The sequence below is a fragment of the Cervus canadensis genome, chromosome 1 (genome assembly GCF_019320065.1).
Source record: "Cervus canadensis isolate Bull #8, Minnesota chromosome 1, ASM1932006v1, whole genome shotgun sequence".
NCBI classification, from domain to species: domain Eukaryota; kingdom Metazoa; phylum Chordata; class Mammalia; order Artiodactyla; family Cervidae; genus Cervus; species Cervus canadensis.
Genome location: NC_057386.1, coordinates 82,370,069 through 82,387,617, shown reverse-complemented (window position 1 = coordinate 82,387,617; position 17,549 = coordinate 82,370,069). Strand labels below are relative to the sequence as shown.

Genomic DNA, 17,549 nt, shown 5'->3' with positions numbered 1-17,549 from the left:
AATGTCCTATCGACCCAGGAGGCAGAGATTCACACTTGGAGACTCTGGAGACTAGCCATGATATAGGGAGCTACTTGCAGTACCGGGAAGGGCATGGCAATAAATGTCTTCACTTTATATTGTTCAGGTCTACCTCAGACCCTACATTAAATACACAGTTGTATTAATGTCACTGCTTCTTAAAGGTTGGTCACAACTTAAAAACAACAAATTACAAGACAATGGTGAATAAGGAGCCCTCCCTCTGTAACTGGTGCTGAGGCTAACCACAGCTCATCCCTTTATATTCTTTTATTTCTCATACTAGATTTCCCTCAACTTGAGTCAGTACTTCAGCTGGCCAAGAGTGCTTTTCCCATGAAATAAATCATACCTTCATGCCTGAGAGTTTTGATCCTTTGATTACCACGTCTTTGTCAGATTGCACTTCCTGCAATTGGCATGTAAGGTTTTAACTCAATAAAAGCATTAAGAGGTACCGTAGGAAATCTCCTTAGCTCCAGACATACATTTCCCTGGCCCAACACACAGCAGCCATCTGATCTCCTCGTGAAAACTGTGATCAGTTATCCCTGCCAGCAGAGTAGCTCCATTTCTGTTCCTTGTTTTGCTGGCCTGAGGGACTCAATGAAAAACTTCTTATTGCTGTCACTTAATCACTAAGTTGTGTCTAACTCTTTTGCGACCCCATGGACTATACCCCTCAGACTCCCCTGTCCATGGGATTTCTCAGGCAAGGATGCTGGAATGGGTTGCCAATCCTTTTCCAGAGGATCTTCTCAACCCAGGGATCAAACCCAGGTCTCCTGCATTGGCAGCCAGATTCTTTACCACTGAGCCACCAGGAAAGCCCCAATGTAACTTGAATCAATAAATTTAAGTTTAGTGAATTCCTTCATATGTTCTAGTGTAAACATACCCCTCCCCTCAGCATCAGGACCTCTAATGAAGAGGCCAGAAGTTGCTCAATGAGGCAAAAATAAATCAATTGCATCACTAGGACCAATAGTGAGAGGGTACTCAGACAAAGCTATTCCATCTATAGGGAATATTGAGAGTATTAGGGTCAAAGGCTTTCATGGACATTTTGCTAATTATTGCACCATCTTCTCCATAGTTTTGATTGCCTTTCTAAGGTACTATTCATAATCCCATTGTAATAAATCAATTTGTTAGCCCAGGAGTAGATTTTCTGGCCAAGAGAGTGCAGACAGACAAGGAAAAGCCACACCCTTGTCAAAGCAAAACTTGTACCAGACAGTTAAACAGGCCCCCAAAGACCTTTTTCAAGACTGCTTCAATAAAGAGAAAGACTGACTTCATCTCCTCTGATATAAAAGATGGGAAATATCATAAGCATTGGGATGAGCTCGTGGAAGAGTATTGGAGGATTTTGTGGGTAGGGTTGATCTAAGGTGTGTGTCCAGAACATTGATTTTTTCCTGAGTTTGCAAATCTTTTTCTCTGTAATTTGGCTATTTGTTTGTTAAGTGTTGCCTCATGAAGATAGCTCCCCCCTCCCTCAGAGACTAGGAAATCGGGGTGTTATCGCCTTTGATGTTTACATTTCAAAGAGATGGTTCCCAGGTCCTTGAGAAAGACATTTCCTGAGCTATAAAACTGACAAGAAGTTAGAAGCAGATTTACATACATTTCAAAGGAACAGAACAAGAATTTACAGTCCAGAAAGTTTTCTGAAGTAAATGCTCTAAGAAAAGGCAGGTCAGGGGTCTGTCGTTAGAAGAAACTTGTCTAAATCTGTTAAGCTGAGGGGAAATTTAAAGTCTCCTTGGTCACCCAGAATATGTATCAATCAAGCATGAGGATAAATTATTTACTCTTTGAGGATAGAAAGGATCCAGTGTAATCAATCTATCCCTGGGTGGCTAACTGAGCCGCTCAAAGGATGGTGCCTTACCAAAGGCTTCACTTAAGGCTCTACTGCTAATCTGTTGAGCATTCAGCGGTCACAGTGTCTATTACAGACTCAGTAAGAGGGAGTTCTTGTTGGGCCCAGGCATATTTACCAAGCCTGCTACTATGGTTATTCCTTTCAAGGAAGACTAAGGACAGAACATTTTTGTTGTTTTCTGAGTTGTTTGGTCAGCTATGCTTGTGCTAATAATTTTGTGATTGATTTTAATCAATTAAGTTTATTAAGCCAATTTTAGGGATGGAGGTGTTTCAAAGCTGGATGGTAATCCCTTTAAGGGCTATGCTTTTACTCTGTTCATTTTGATTCCTGGGGAATATATTTTCCAAGTTCCAACTCAGTGTACAGAACCTCCCTACTCTTGACATTCTTGGAATCCTAAGCTTTGTATCTGAGTTAGCAATAGAGCTTAATTAATTAATTAAATCCTAACACAAGAGAAATACATGCACATCCACCATTGCTTTACAGTCAAGATTTTTTTTTTAACATTTTACAAATTTCTTCATAACAGCCTAAACTCAAAATAACCTAAAAGTCCATAAGCAAGGGATATGTAAATTTGGGAATATTAATAAATGAGACATTATATACCCATGAAAATATATGAACTAAAGTAAATAAAACCACTCAAAAGTCGGGATGGGTCACACAAACATGTCAAGCAACTGAAGTCAGATCCAAATGAGTACATGCTATATAACTCTAGGAAGATGAAGTACAACGCAGCCAAAACTATTGCACTGTGTTAGAGCTCAGGATGATGTTTATTTTAGGGAAAGAAATAGGGAGTTGGGATTGGAAGAGGCATGCAAGGGACTTCTAGAAGGCTGGAAAAGTCCTGTTCTTGATCTGTCTGTGATTACGGATGCATTTGTGAGAAAATCTTTAAGTTGTACTTCCTACTGTTTGATATACATTACAGTATGTATGTTATGACTCACAATAAAAAAATAAAAAGAACAAAAACTAAGATTTCACAGTTGTGCATGCAAATCATTATATCTCAAAACATAATTAAACTTTTCTCAGTACTTTGTAAAAATTGCTTAATTTGAATGTTTCTTTGTTCACCAAAAAGAATATATTATAATGTTATAAGAGTAAAATAAAGGGATATAAATTTTTCCTCATATGTTAACTTTTATTAATTAATTGTTCTTTCCGATACATTAATTTCTTTTTACTGGTCACTGAGGCCTTTCCATTTTACACATAAGACCACTAAGTATGGTATTGCCTGTGGACACCTTAGAGATTATACTATAGATACTCATGACTCCAAATAGTTGGTGGGAAGAGAGATGAGAAAAACAATGATTTGGGTCAATGACATGATTATAGAACTAAAGTTTCCAACAGGGTTTCAGATGGTCAACCTGGCTTCTGAAGCAGCTCTAAGGATGCAGTGAGAGAACAACACAGGAATAATAGAAGGAGTTAACTATCAGAAGCCCCTGCAAGTATCAAGGGAGACCTTGAACTATCTGTGCAAATATCAAGAATAACATTCTAACCAGCCAACTAGTGACTGAAAGATTTAGGTGCTCCCCTGTTCCCAGCTTATTTGGCTCATCTGAAGCTCTTGTTAGCAAATTTAGCTTTGCTGCCCAGTTCTTCAGCAGTCATGAGGATCTGGTTGTACTTGGTCAAGCACTGGGATAGGCAAGGCACATCAGTCTTCATCTGCCCAGTGCAGGTCTCTGCCACAAGGTTGGCAATGAAGATGCCTTCAGTTTCCCCAGAGTTATGAGATACCATGACGCCCCACCTATTGGACTGGGCCAGCTTGCACACCCAAAGAGACTTGGCTATGAGCTGATCTGGTACACTTTGAGCAGGAGGTAGTTGCATGATTTTTCAACCACAGCCTTGGAAATCTGCTTCAGGCTGGTCACTGAGAGATCATTCCCCACCACCTGGATTCCTGTCCTAGCAGTGAACTTCTGCCAAGTTTCCCAGTCATTTTGGTTAAAAAGGTCTTTGATAGACACTGCTGAGGAGTTATTGATGAAGGATTTATAAGGGTCTGACAACTGGTCAGGTGGGGGTACCTGCTGAGACCACTGGGCAACTTGACATCCAGGTCATACTTTCCTGACCTGAAGAACTGAGAGGCGGTCAAGTCCATGCCAATGACAACCTCAGGGGTACACCAGCTGTCCTGATCTCATTCTTCAGCAATTCTAGGGCTTCTTTATTTCCCAGGAGCAAATTGGCCTTCACCACCCCCACATTGGTGGCATCTTTTCCATATTTCTTTTTGATGATGTTCTTCAGGTTGTAATAAACCTCTGCTCCAATGTGCATGGCTTCCCTGAAGTTTGTTCCACCAAAGGAGAGGATCAGAAACTCCTGTGTGGCCAACTTGTTTCCAGTATGAGAAGCACCACCTATCACACTGACTTTCAAATTGTCAGCCATGTCAGCAATATGGAGGTAAAAGACACCCCTTCTCAAAATCCTAGCCTTACAGACAGCCAGGGTTCCTCCCCAAATTAAGTTAGCACAGATAATTTCCTCACTAGTATAGGCCAAGAGTATTATCTAAAGGAATTTTTATAAAGTTAACAGAACAAATTAATATTTAGTCCAATAAGTAAAACACAAGTCACAATTTTGAGTACAACAATTGTTTGAAGATTTTATGTTCAAACTTAATTGCTTACATGATAATATTTATTAAAGGTGAATAAAAATCACCTTAATTAAAGATTATATGTATTTATATATATTTTCCAGAGTCAACATTCTAGTTTATCTAAATACAAACTTCTTTATTCTTAATGAGTCTTTCCAATGTTTAGCATATTTTAAAGCTATCATAGGTGAAATTAGTAGTGGCTAAACTAAACGGGAATTTAAAAATTTCAGCCTACTCCAAAGAGGAAAAAGAAAGACAGTGAATTGTTTTGTCTCAGAAAAACAAACCACCCCTCTAAGGGAACTAATTTGGAATCAAGGAAAAAGGAAATTCAAACAACAAAGAGAATTCATTTTAATTATCTATGTGAAAGTAAAAATTATTTGTATAGGAACAGGAAACTCATAAGTTTGAATAACATACTATGACATAACCTTTAGGGTGAACTCTATTTCAGTATCACCCATATCCATATTTATTTTCTTCTAAAATTTACCTTGCCTTCATTTATATTCAACATAATGTCCCTATTATTCTTGCTTGGCTTTTCATTTTACTATAAAATAAAAAGTGTGCTAGACAAAATAAGGTAATAGAAAGAAATGGAACTCCAGATTGCTAACTCTGTTCAAGAAATCCCACTCATTTTAACCCAAAGTTCTGAATTAAATCATTGTTTATATTCTCCCATTTTACACGTGAACTACAGTGCTAATCAAACAGCATAAATATCACAGTTTTTTTTAAAATACCAGATGTCTTATAAGATAAACTTCATAGGAAGGTGTATACTATTTTTGAAAGCTTTGTTTATTTTGTCAAAAACATACTCCTTGTTTATATGTTTGGCATCAACTGGATAATATTGAGATCATTTCTTTAACTATTGAACATGAGGAAAAAAACAGTTTTTGCACACTATCAACTTGATGCAAATATTACAATTTACAAAGTTTTCTCATATAATCTTTGTTACAAGATAGATGAGATAATCAGTACCAACCAAAGACTTTGAAAGATTAGGGATTAAGAAGACATAGCAACATAAAGAACACTTAAAATCTATAATTTTTGACAAACTAAATCACAGGAGAAAATACATGCAAATAATGTGACAGACAAGGGGTTAATATCCATAATATACAAACAGCTAATTCAATCAAATATTAAAAAAAAAAAACCACCCAAACCAATCAAAAAATGGACAGAAGACATAAATAGACATTTTTCCAAAAAGGACATGTAGATGGCTAATAAGCATGAGATGCTCAATATCATTAATTATTACAGAAATGCATATCTAAACCATAATGAGGTATCATTCCATACCATTCAGATTTGCTATGATCAAAAAGTCTACAAATAATAAATACTGGGGAGAGTGTTGAAAAAAGAGAACTGTCCTACACTGTTGGCAGGAATATATGGAAAACAGTTTGGAGGTTCCTTAAAAAGCTAAAAATGGAGCCACCATATGATCCAGCAATCTCATTCCTGGTTATATATCAAGAAAAAAAATAAAAGCCTAATTCAAAAGGATACTTGCACCCCAAGTTTAGTGCAGCACTATTTACAATAGCCAAGAAATGGGAATAATCAAGTAGCCATCAATAAATAATGGTTTAAAAATGTGAAATGGAATATTACTCAGCCATAAAAAAGAATGAATAGTATTATCTGCAGCAGAATGGATGGACTTAAAATATAATGCTTAGTGAAATAAGTCAGATAGAGAAAGACAAATACTCCATGATATTACTTATATGTGGAATCTAAGAAATAACACCAATGAATCTATAGACAAAACAGAAAGAGACTCATAGACATAGAAAACAAACTTATGGTTACCAAAGAGAAGAGAGAAGGGAGGAACAAATTAAGAGTATGGTGTTAATAGATATAAACTACTATATATAGATAAGCAACAAGAATTTACAATATAGCACAGGAAACTATATTCAATATCTTGAAAAATAACCTATACTGCTGCTGCTAAGTCGCTTCAGTCGTGTCTGACTCTGTGCGACCCCATAGACAGCAGCCCACCAGGCTCTGCCGTCCCTGGGATTCTCCAGGCAAGAGTACTGGAGTGGGGTGCCATTGTCTTCTCCAAAAATAACCTATAATGGAATATAATTTGAAGAAAATAACTGAATCACTTTGATGTACACTTGAAACTAACTGCAATGTCAAAAATGAGCTATACTTCAATTTAAAAAAATCTTTCTGTGGTAGAACATACAGTAAATTAATTATATTGTAGACTTGTATATAATTGAGTTATTGAAGTGTACTTTGAATGTTTTATAATTTCTGATAGGGAAATATCAGCCTAAATATTGGTTTGTGTTGCTTAAATGCCACACATTCACCTAAATGAAACACATCTCTAATTAAGAAGCAACTTAATAAGAAACAATTTTGATAAAAGAAATCAGGTTCCCCCACTAATTACCTTTAAATCTTACAGAACAGTGATCAAGAAAATGACTCTTACAACAGATAACCATAATGCTGAAGTATAGGCTTTGCATATAAAGTGATCTGTGTATGAGGGTCAAGGACAATCAGACTAGATTATTTTATCCATTATCTATCTGTAAATTCTAAATGTTAATAGCTATTCAAAGCTTAAAATAGAACCTGCTATTGGGCTTCCCCTGTGCCTCAAAGGGTGAAGAATCTGCCTGCAACACAGGAGACACAAGTGACGCGGGTTCGATCTCTGGGTCAGGAAGGTCCCCGGGAGAAGGGAATGATAACCCACTACAACATTCTTGCCTGTAAAATTCCATTTTACAGAGGAGCCTGGTGGGCTACAGTCTATGGAGTCTCAATGAGGTGGACATGGCTGAATACACACAAAGCAAAACATAAATCAGACAAGATGTCTAACATTATAACATCAATGTTACAGAATGCTTGTAAGGATCCCATTGGAGCAATATTTCCCAGTATCTTCTGATAATCAGGAACAACCCTCAGTATATCACTCACATTAGAATCACTTTTTAAAAAAATCTGTAATATTTTATATCAGTCCATGTGTTTTCAAAACGTTTACATAGAATCTCCCTCACTTAAAGGAATATCAGTCCTCAACCCCTTACAACTCATTTCAGTACCAAGTACAGAGAAGGAATATTAATTTAGTAGAATAAGTGAAAAGGTAAATGAATGAATAAATAAATATCAAGAGGTTGTTGTTAGTATAAAATTGCCAATATGTAATTAATATTTCAACAATTGTGAGCTTCATTTACTTTATTTTGAATTTATTGGAGATTTTTAGGAAAGACATTTCTAGATAAAGTTAGTGGCGTATGAAATAAAATGCTTAGGAAGTAAATATAAATGTGCTATCACATTACATGTTGTTATTCAGTCGCTAAGTTTTGCCCGACTCCTGACCCCATGGACTGCAGCACGCCAGGCTTCCCTGTCACATTACATATTCCCCATCACATTACATTACATATGTGTGTGTGTGTGTATGTGTTTTGTTCTTGTGCTATCTCCTAGTTAGCTTGGCTTTGAAAAATAATTATACCTATCTATTTAAAGTATAATTAATCCAGGGCATGTTTATGGTAAAGGATGTTGTGAAGAAAGAACAGTTGTTGAGGTTGGATTGGATATGTTGGATAACAGAGGTAGAACTTGCCCATGGGCTGTCTACCTACCCCATCATCCAACCCACTACCTGTAAGTATAACCAACAGTCACCAGAAACAAAATTCTAAAAAACCCTGTGGTCAGCATGCTTCTAGGGAAACATGCCTGGATAATGGCAAACAAAATTCACCTCAGTTATCTATAAACAAGGACTGCCATCCAGAAATTAATAGATTTCAAAGGAAAATCAATATTATCTAAAGTGAAATTTCAAGAAAAAATAATTTAGAAAATTGTTAAAAAGAAGTAGATAATTTAGTGAGAGAATATATTTTAAGAAGAGAATTTTAAAAACTAAATCAATAGCCTTGACATATTAAGGAGTTAACTTTTGAAAAAATTAACTTTTAGTCAAAAACAGGTTAATATTTTTAAAATGAGCCAATAAAATGGAATGCTTAGATGTATTAAAACATTTTTTAGAGAGAAAAAGAACTGGAAGAAAAAGTTTCTAACAGTTACTAACCACTAATAACACTCCTCAAATATACACATATATGTAAATAGAAAAAAAGTTGAGACAGGGCTAATGAATATAGGGGTTCCAATTTTCATGTGAAAGGAGTTTGAGATTATCAGAGCAATAATGGAAGAGGGAAATAAATGCCTCAGAGAAGGGTTATCAAAGGCAGGAATAATCAATGGTTTCAAATTGCAAGACACAAGTGAGTAGAAAAATGAAAGGGGTTACAATATGTTGATATGTATAAATAGGCTTTGAGAAAGCCAAAGATCAAAAAAAAGTTCACTAAAATAATAAGCAAGAAAGACTGATTATTTAAAATGAATAAGAATTGACTTTGTATAGAATCTCCACAGGAACTCTGATTAAATGATATAAAATTATTAAGGAATGCATCTGTATACACATTTTTAAAGTAACTAAATATTAACAAGATGAGTCAGAGAAATGATTTGAGATATGAAATTTTGAGAGTATTTATTTCCTCTGCATCTTTCCAAGGAAAATAATTATATTTTTTAATCCAAGAAATGGGGATGACATAGACTCTGTGAAAAACAAAACATTACTGAAAACATACAATTTAAATATGAATCAAACTGAGAAAAAGAAATATTTTGAGCAGTGATATGATAAAAGAAAATGAAATCTATTGTTTATTTTTCTTGGAATACTACTAAGTGCTACAAATTTGATTTCATAAAATAACACTTTTTCTTCTTTTCAATATCTTTTTAAAAATTTGTTTTAATTGGGGGATAATTACTTTACAGTGTTATGACTGTTTTTGCCATACATCAACATGGATTGGCCATAGGTATACATGTGTCACCCCTATCTTGAAACCCTTACACACCTCCCTCCCCACCCTATCCCTCTAGGTTGTCACAGAGCACTGGCTTTAGGTGCCCTGCATCACACATCAAACTTACACTGGTCATCTGTTTTGCATATGGTAATGGACATGTTTCAATACCATTCTCTCAAATCATCCCACCCTCTCCTTCTCCCACTGAGTCCAAAAGTTTGTTCTTTTCATCTGAGATACAGACGTTTTCTTCTTTATGCAAGTCCATTTGCAATACTTGTTTCTACAACATCCAATAATCAACAAATCATAAATTAAAAAGCTGAGTATCTTGGATTTTAATCTTTAGAGTCTTTAATCTTTACAGAATACTAGCAGTATTCTTACATTAAGGTTAGAGCAGAATATAATGTTTTAAGTCTTGCCAACTGAAAAAAAAATGATATGACTGGCAGTGAATGAGATATTTGTGGAGTAAAAGGTTATATTGAAAGAAACTTAATAAGTATATACCACTCCTGAGTAATGAGTTAAGGGGAATGTTCTACACTTAAAAAATATAAGACTAACCGAAAAAGAAAAGTTCGCAAGATGAAGTAAGTTGGGAGATTGTATAAGTGTGCTAAAAAACCCATTTTTCAGAGCAGGGTGTCAACGGTCACTACCTAATTAGATAAATCAAGGAAGGAGGAACAAGTCTGTTTCTGCAAATATTCTTACAGATTCCATTCCAGTTTATTTAAACAGAGGGGGATTTCTTAAAGAATTTTAGACATCTCAGAGCATTTTCAGGAGTGCTTGAGAGTCAGTCCTGGATACTTCACAGCTTGGCACAAAGCAGTCAGATGCATGGAATCTAGAAAATAAGTAACCATGGTGTAGGGACTCCTCCAGCTCAGACAATAATTAATGTCTGTTTCATCCATTGCTCTACACACATGACTCTCAGGGCTTGTCGCCCGATGGAAGTGTCACACAGCTGCCCTTGAATAACTGAAAACCTTGTGTGCTTCTTAAAACAAGTGTATACCAGTTGCCAGGTGTTATTCATTTCTGCATCCAAGTTCAATAAGGAGGCATCCAATCAGTAAAAATGTCAGTCATATGCTTACATTCTAGAGACAAGTGATTCTCTAGAAATGCAGAATGTTAACTATTTGGAAATGTTATTTATTTATTTATTTTGCTTAAAACATAAAAAAAAATTATTCTCATTGCTAGAGGTCAGAGGTCCAAAATCAGGTATCAGAAGGACTATACTTCCCATGAAGTCTCCAAAGGAGGATCCTTCTTTGTTCTGGTGGCCCCAGGCACTCTGGTAAACACATCACACAAATCTCTGCCTCTGTGTCTTTCTTTTTAAAAACCATTTCTAGAAATTATTATAGAGACAAACATTACATAGGACTGTTCCCTAACTTTTCCCCCAACATTATTAGATATATCATTGACACATAACATATGTAAGTTTGAGGTATATGATGTGATCATTTGGTTCATTTACATAGTGCCAAATGATCACCACAATAAACTTTTAACACATTCATTCTCTTACATAATTACCATTGTATTGTATTGTATAGTGTAATTCTAACAGATGACATTATAAATTAATATCCCAAATATTTACCATTTCACTTAGGTATTATATGAAAAAAAAAATTTCCTCAGTAGAATTTTATGTTAACTATGTTTTAATATACATATGTGTAAAACAGAATAAAGTGAATCTCACTTAAAATGGAGTCAGAAGGGCAGAAGAGGAAGCCCTCAGGCGCTACCATTCCAAGTCAGTGACAGACCTCAACAGGAAGCATTAATTATAGGCCCTCATAGAAAGAATGCTCCTTGCCCAGCATCCAGCCCAGCCAAAGGGAAACAGCACACCATCCTGAACTCCTAGTAAGTGAACCTTGGTTCAAAATAACCTCTCTGAATTTCCTTTTTTCTGTATGAAGTAGCATTCCTGTTCTTTGCTTATTAGACTTGCCACTGGCTTTTGCTATGGGTTGCTTGTCCTAAATTGCCATTCATTCCTCTGCTATTCTTGAAAATAATCCATTTTGTTGGCAAGACAATAATGTTTTGTTGTTGTTGTTGTTGTTTTAAGGTAATAATAATAACAGGGTTCTGGAGCAGATTTTCTAAGCAAAATAATATATACTCACCAATAAACTAATACTGACATCTCCTAAAGTTAAAAATAATAACTATAACTACAGTTTATGAAATACTTATCTCCCAAGTATTTTTTTCTGTACCTTCTCTTGTGTAATTCCCATAGTAGCTCTCAGATCTAGGCACCATTAGTCTCACATTTAAGGAAAAAATAAAAAGCATTGAAACTAAACAAAACTTTCATACAGTAAACCCAGACAGAAAATGGCGGAACACGGACTGGAGTCTAGATTCCAAAATCCAGGAGAGCACATACGATCCCTCCAAAACTCAAACACAAAGTCATAATGAGATTGCTAATTATCCAGTATGCATAAGAGACCTTTTTGAATTAAGAAACCATATTGCTATCATGAAAAAGGTCTAAATTAGGAGGAAATTCTTAGCATGAACACACAAAAAATTAAGAATGGACATCTTTCAAAAAAAAAAAAAAGAATGGACATCTTTCATAATAATCATGCTAATCTATTTAGGATATTTAATACTTTATTGACTGTTCAATTAGACTTTTAATTAGGCATGAGCATATATCGATGATATATTGATTATTCATAAGGCCAGTGTTTCAGCTGGATAAACTAAGACGGATTCAGCCATGATCAGATATATTTTGACATGTTTTATGAGCCACTGGAACTGATTACCAAGGGTATGCATATACAAGGAATCTAGAAGTCTCCTTTGAGAGTGCTTATTCAAAGAAAGATGAGAATCAAGGCGAATAAGTATTGCTTAAGAAAAATAGCATTAGGTAAGAAACATGATTTAAAATGTGTATGTTTATTGCCTATTCTTCATTTCCCCAAAATGTCTTATGTAAGAAATCTAGGAAAATGATATGATAAATGAGAAGAAGAAGAAGGAAAATATATATATATATATATATTTCACTGAATTATCTGGATGATATTGGAAATATATATATAACATTTCACTGAATTATCTGGATGATATTGGCAACCAGTGTCTCAATTACTCTTCTGACACAAACGCATGAGATTAATAAAATGTATCCAACTCTGTTCTCAAGGCAAGAATACTGAAGTGGTTTGCCACTTCAGTATTCTTGCCTTGAGAACACCGTGAACAGTATGAAAAGACAAAAAGATAGGAAGCTGAAAGATGAACTCCCCAGTCAGTAGGAGCCCAAAATGGTACTGCAGAACAGTGGAGAAATAACTCCAGAAAGAATGAAGAGACAGAGCCAAAGCAAAAACAACACCCAGTTGTGGACGTGACTGGAGATGGAAGTAAAGTCTGACGTTGTAAAGAATGATATTGCATAGGAACCTGGAATGTAAAGTCCATGAATCAAGGTAAATTGGAAGTGGTCAAACAGAAGATGGCAAGAGTGAATGTTGACATTTTAGGAATCCATGAACTAAAATGGACTGGAATGGGTGAGTTTAACTCAAATGACCATTATATCTACTACTGTGGGCAAGAATCTCTTAGAAGAAAGGAGTAGCCCTCATAGTCAACAACAGAGTCTGAAATGCAGTTATTGGATGCAATCTCAAAAATGACAGAATGATCTCTGTTCATTTCCAAGGCAAACCATTCAATATCACAGTAATCCAAGTCTATGCCCCCAACCAGTAAACTGAAGAAGCTGAAGTTGAACAGTTCTATGAAGACATAAAAGACCTTCTAGAACTAACACCCAAAAATGATGTTTTTTTCATTATAGGGGACTGGAATGCAAAAGTAGGAAGTAAAGAGATACCTGGAGTAACAGGCATATTTGGCCTTGAGTACAGAATGAAGAAGGGCAAAGGCTAACAGAATTTTGCCAAGAGAACACACTGGTGATAGCAAACACCCTCTTCCAACAACAGAAGAGAAGACTCGACACATGGACAACACCAGACCATCAATACTGAAATCAGATTGATTATATTCTTTGAAGCCAAAGGTGGAGAAGCTCTACACAGTCAGCAAAAATAAGACCAGGAGCTGACTGTGTCTCAGATCATGAACTCCTTATTGTCAAATTCAGACTTAAACTGAAGAAAGTAGGGAAAACCACTAGACCATACAGGTATGACCTAAATCAAATCTCTTAACGACTATACAGTGGAAGTGACAAACAGACTCAAGGGATTAGATCTGATCGACAGAGTGCCTGAGGAACTATGGATGGAGGTTCATGACATTGTACAGGAGGCAATATCATCCCCAAGAAAAAGAAATTCAAAAAGGCAAAATGGATGTCTGAGGAGGTCTTACAAATAGCTGAGAAAAGAAGAGAAGTGAAAGGCAAAGAAGAAAAGAAAAGATATACACATTTGAATGCAGAGTTCCAAAGAACAGCAAGGAGAGATAAGAAAGCCTTCCTCAGCTATGGATGCAAAAAAATAGAGAAAAAAATAGAATAGGAAAGACTAGAGATCTCTTCAAGAAAATTAGAGATTCCAAGGGAACATTTCATGCAAAGATGGGCACAATAAAGGACATAAACGGTATGGACCTAACAGAAGCAGAAGATATTAAGTGGTGGCAAGAATACACAGAAGAACTATACAAAAAAGATCTTCATGACCCAGATTATCACAATGGTGTGATCACTCACCTAGAGCCAGACATCCTGGAATGCAAAATCAAGTGGGTCTTAGGAAGCATCACTATGAACAAAGTTAGTGGAGGTGATGGAACTCCAATTGAGCTATTTCAAATCCTAAAAGATGATGCTGTGAAAGTGCTGCAATCAATAAGGCAGCAAATTTGGAAAACTCAGCAGTGGCCAGAGGACTGGAAAAGGTCAGTTTTCATCCCAATCCCAAAGAAAGGCAACACCAAAAGCCGTTCTAACCACCACACAATTGTACTCATCTCACATGCTAGCAAATAATGCTCAAAATTCTCCAAGCCAGGTTTCAACAGTAGGTGAACCGTGAACTTCCAGATGTTCAAGCTGGATTTAGAAAAGGCAGAGGAACCAGAGATCAAACTGCCAACATCTGTTGGATCATGGGAAAAGCCAGAGAGTTCCAGGAAAACATCTACTTCTGCTTTATTGACTATGCCAAAACCTTTGACTATGTGGATCAGAACAAATTGTGGAAAATTCTGAAATAGAGGGGAATACCAGATCACCTGACTTGCCTTCTGAGAAATCTGTATGTAGGTCAAGAAGCAACAGTTAGAACTGGACATGGAACAACAGACTGGTTCCAAATCAGGAAAGGAGTACCTCAAGGCTGTATATTGTCACCCTTTTATTTAACTTTACGCAGAGTACATCATGCAAAATGCTGGGCTGGATGATGCCCAAGCTGGAATTAAGATTGCTGGGAAAAACATAACCTCAGATATGCAGATGACACCACCCTTATGGCAGAAAGTGAAGAAGAACTAAAGAGCCTCTTGATGAAAATGAAAGAAGAGAGTGTAAAAGTTGACTTAAAACTCAACATTCAGAAAACTAAGATCATGGCATCCGGCCCCATCACTTCATGGCAAATAGATGGGGAAACAATGGAAACAGTGACAGACTTTATTTTTGGGAGACCCCAAATCACTAGAGATGCTGACTGCAGCCACGAAATTAAAAGACACTTGCTCTTTGGAAGAAATGCTATGACCAACCTAGATAGCATATTAAAAAGCAGAGACATTACTTTGCCAACCAAGGTCTGTCTAGTCAAAACTACGGTTTTTTTAGTAGTCATGTATGGATGTGAGAGTTGGACTATAAAGAAAGTTGATTGCTGAAGCATTGATGCTTTTGAACAGCAGTGTTGGAGGAGACTCTTAAGAGTCCTTTGGCCAGCAAGGAGATCCAACCAGTCATTCCTAGAGGAAATCAGTCCTGAATAGGTATTATAATGACTGATGCTGAAGCTCCAATATTTTAGCCACCTGACGTGAAGAACTGAGTCATTGGAACAGGCTGTGATGCTGGGAAAGATTGAAGGCAGGAGGAGAAGGGAATGACAGAGAATGAGATGGTTGGATGGAATCACTGACTTGATGGACATCAGTTTGAGTAAGTTTGGGAGTTGGTGATGGACAGGGAAGCTTGGTGTGCTGCCATCCATGGGATTGCAAATTAACTGGACATGACTGAGCGACTGAACAGAATTGAACTGATTGATTTCTGTAGGGCAGTCACTTGAGAAACCCAAAATCAGGGGATGATTATCTGTAAAGATAAGACTTGGTAATATAAGGATGGATAGTCAAGTTGTGTCATCTTGTTTCAAGAATATAGAATCCAGGCTCACCACTTGTTAAGCAGAATAGGAGGCAATATTTTGCAGTCAGAGCAAAAAATAAGGCAACAGTTGCCTCAGTTGTGGTAAGACAGTTGTGATAAAACTTGATATGTGAACACTCAGGTTCCATGTGACAGTCTTAAAAGATCATATTTATAAACTGAGAATTTCCTGCATCAGGGCATTGAATTTGTTGGGGGCAAGAGTTAATGCAATTGTGTGGATTAAGTTGAAGTGCACCAAATTCTTTTGTTAATGCCGATTGTGACTATATACTTTTAACAGCCGAACTTGGATATTCTAGAAAAACATAAGCTGTGCATTCAACTTTTACTTTACATTGGTTTGGCAAACACACTGGACTATTTATTTAAATATGAGATTTCTTTTTCTTCCTTTTAATCCTTTCAAATAAAGACCTTTGTAAAAGACAGGATAAGTGAAAAATGACTAGAAAACTTTCTATGTAACTTACTTTAACCAGTTCACTTACTAATTGAAAGAGCAGATAACTAAAAAGTCAACAGAGAAATGATGATGGTTCATAAAAATACAGATGTCTTCATTTGAATGCAATTGTTAGAAACATGGAAGTTTAATAACCCCACAGATGGTCCTCAAATTAAGCACATTTGTGGTATTAAAACCAACCAACACTGGTAAATAAAAAGAGTGGAATTACTCCATATGAAGAAAATAAAAAGTTTATCATCAAGTGTTTATCTTGTTAACCTCTTATTAACTCTGTGTGACCTTTGGTTTGCATCATTTATTTTTTCACACCACTCATTTTTCACACATTTATTCATTTCTTATATATGCATAAGTACTGTCCTAGGTGATACATTAAAAAAAATACAAGACACAAACCTACTTGAAAATTGCTTATTATCTTATTTGGGTGCTTCAGTGTCAGCTAAGTGTTCCCCAATAAGTATATTGTCTTGCAATATTTTTTTTTTTTTTTTACTTTTTGAAGAAGTCCTTTAAGAATTTTTAGTTGAAGGATAATTGCTTTACAATGTTGTGTTGGTTTCTGCCATACAACAACGTGTCAGTCATAACTATATGTATTTATCCCCCTCCTCGTGAGCCCCCTCCCACCCCCACATCCCCCGACCCCAGGTCATCACAAAGAGCCAGGCGGAGTTCCCTGTGTTACATAAAAGCTTTCCACTCACTATCCATTTTACACATTGCGGTGTATATATGTCAATGCTACTTTCTCAGTTCATCCTACTCTCTGCTTCCCTCGCTGTATACACAAGTCCATTCTCTATGTCTGGATCTCCATTCCTTCCCTGAAGATAGCTTTATAAGTGCCATTTTTCTAAATTCCATATATAGGTACTAATATATGATATTTGCTTTTTCTCTTTCTGACCAACTTCACTCTGTATAACAGGCTCTAGGTTCATCCACTTTACTACAACTAACTCAACTTCATTCCTCTTTATGGCTGAGTAATGTTCCATGGTATATAGGTACCACAACTGCTTTATACATTCATCTGCCAATGGATATCTAGGCTGCTTCTATGCTTCTTGGCCATTGTAAATGGTCAGCAATAGTGATATTCCTTTTTTTTAATTAATAAAAAGAATTTTAATTTAGAACATGTGTGCCCA

At 36.1% G+C, this 17,549-nt stretch overlaps 1 pseudogene; it reads right to left on the bottom strand.

The window, feature by feature from the left end:
- Positions 1–3,221: 3,221 nt before the first annotated feature.
- LOC122439483 lies at positions 3,222–5,097 on the bottom strand (annotated as a pseudogene).
- Between the last annotated feature and the right edge of the window lie 12,452 nt (positions 5,098–17,549).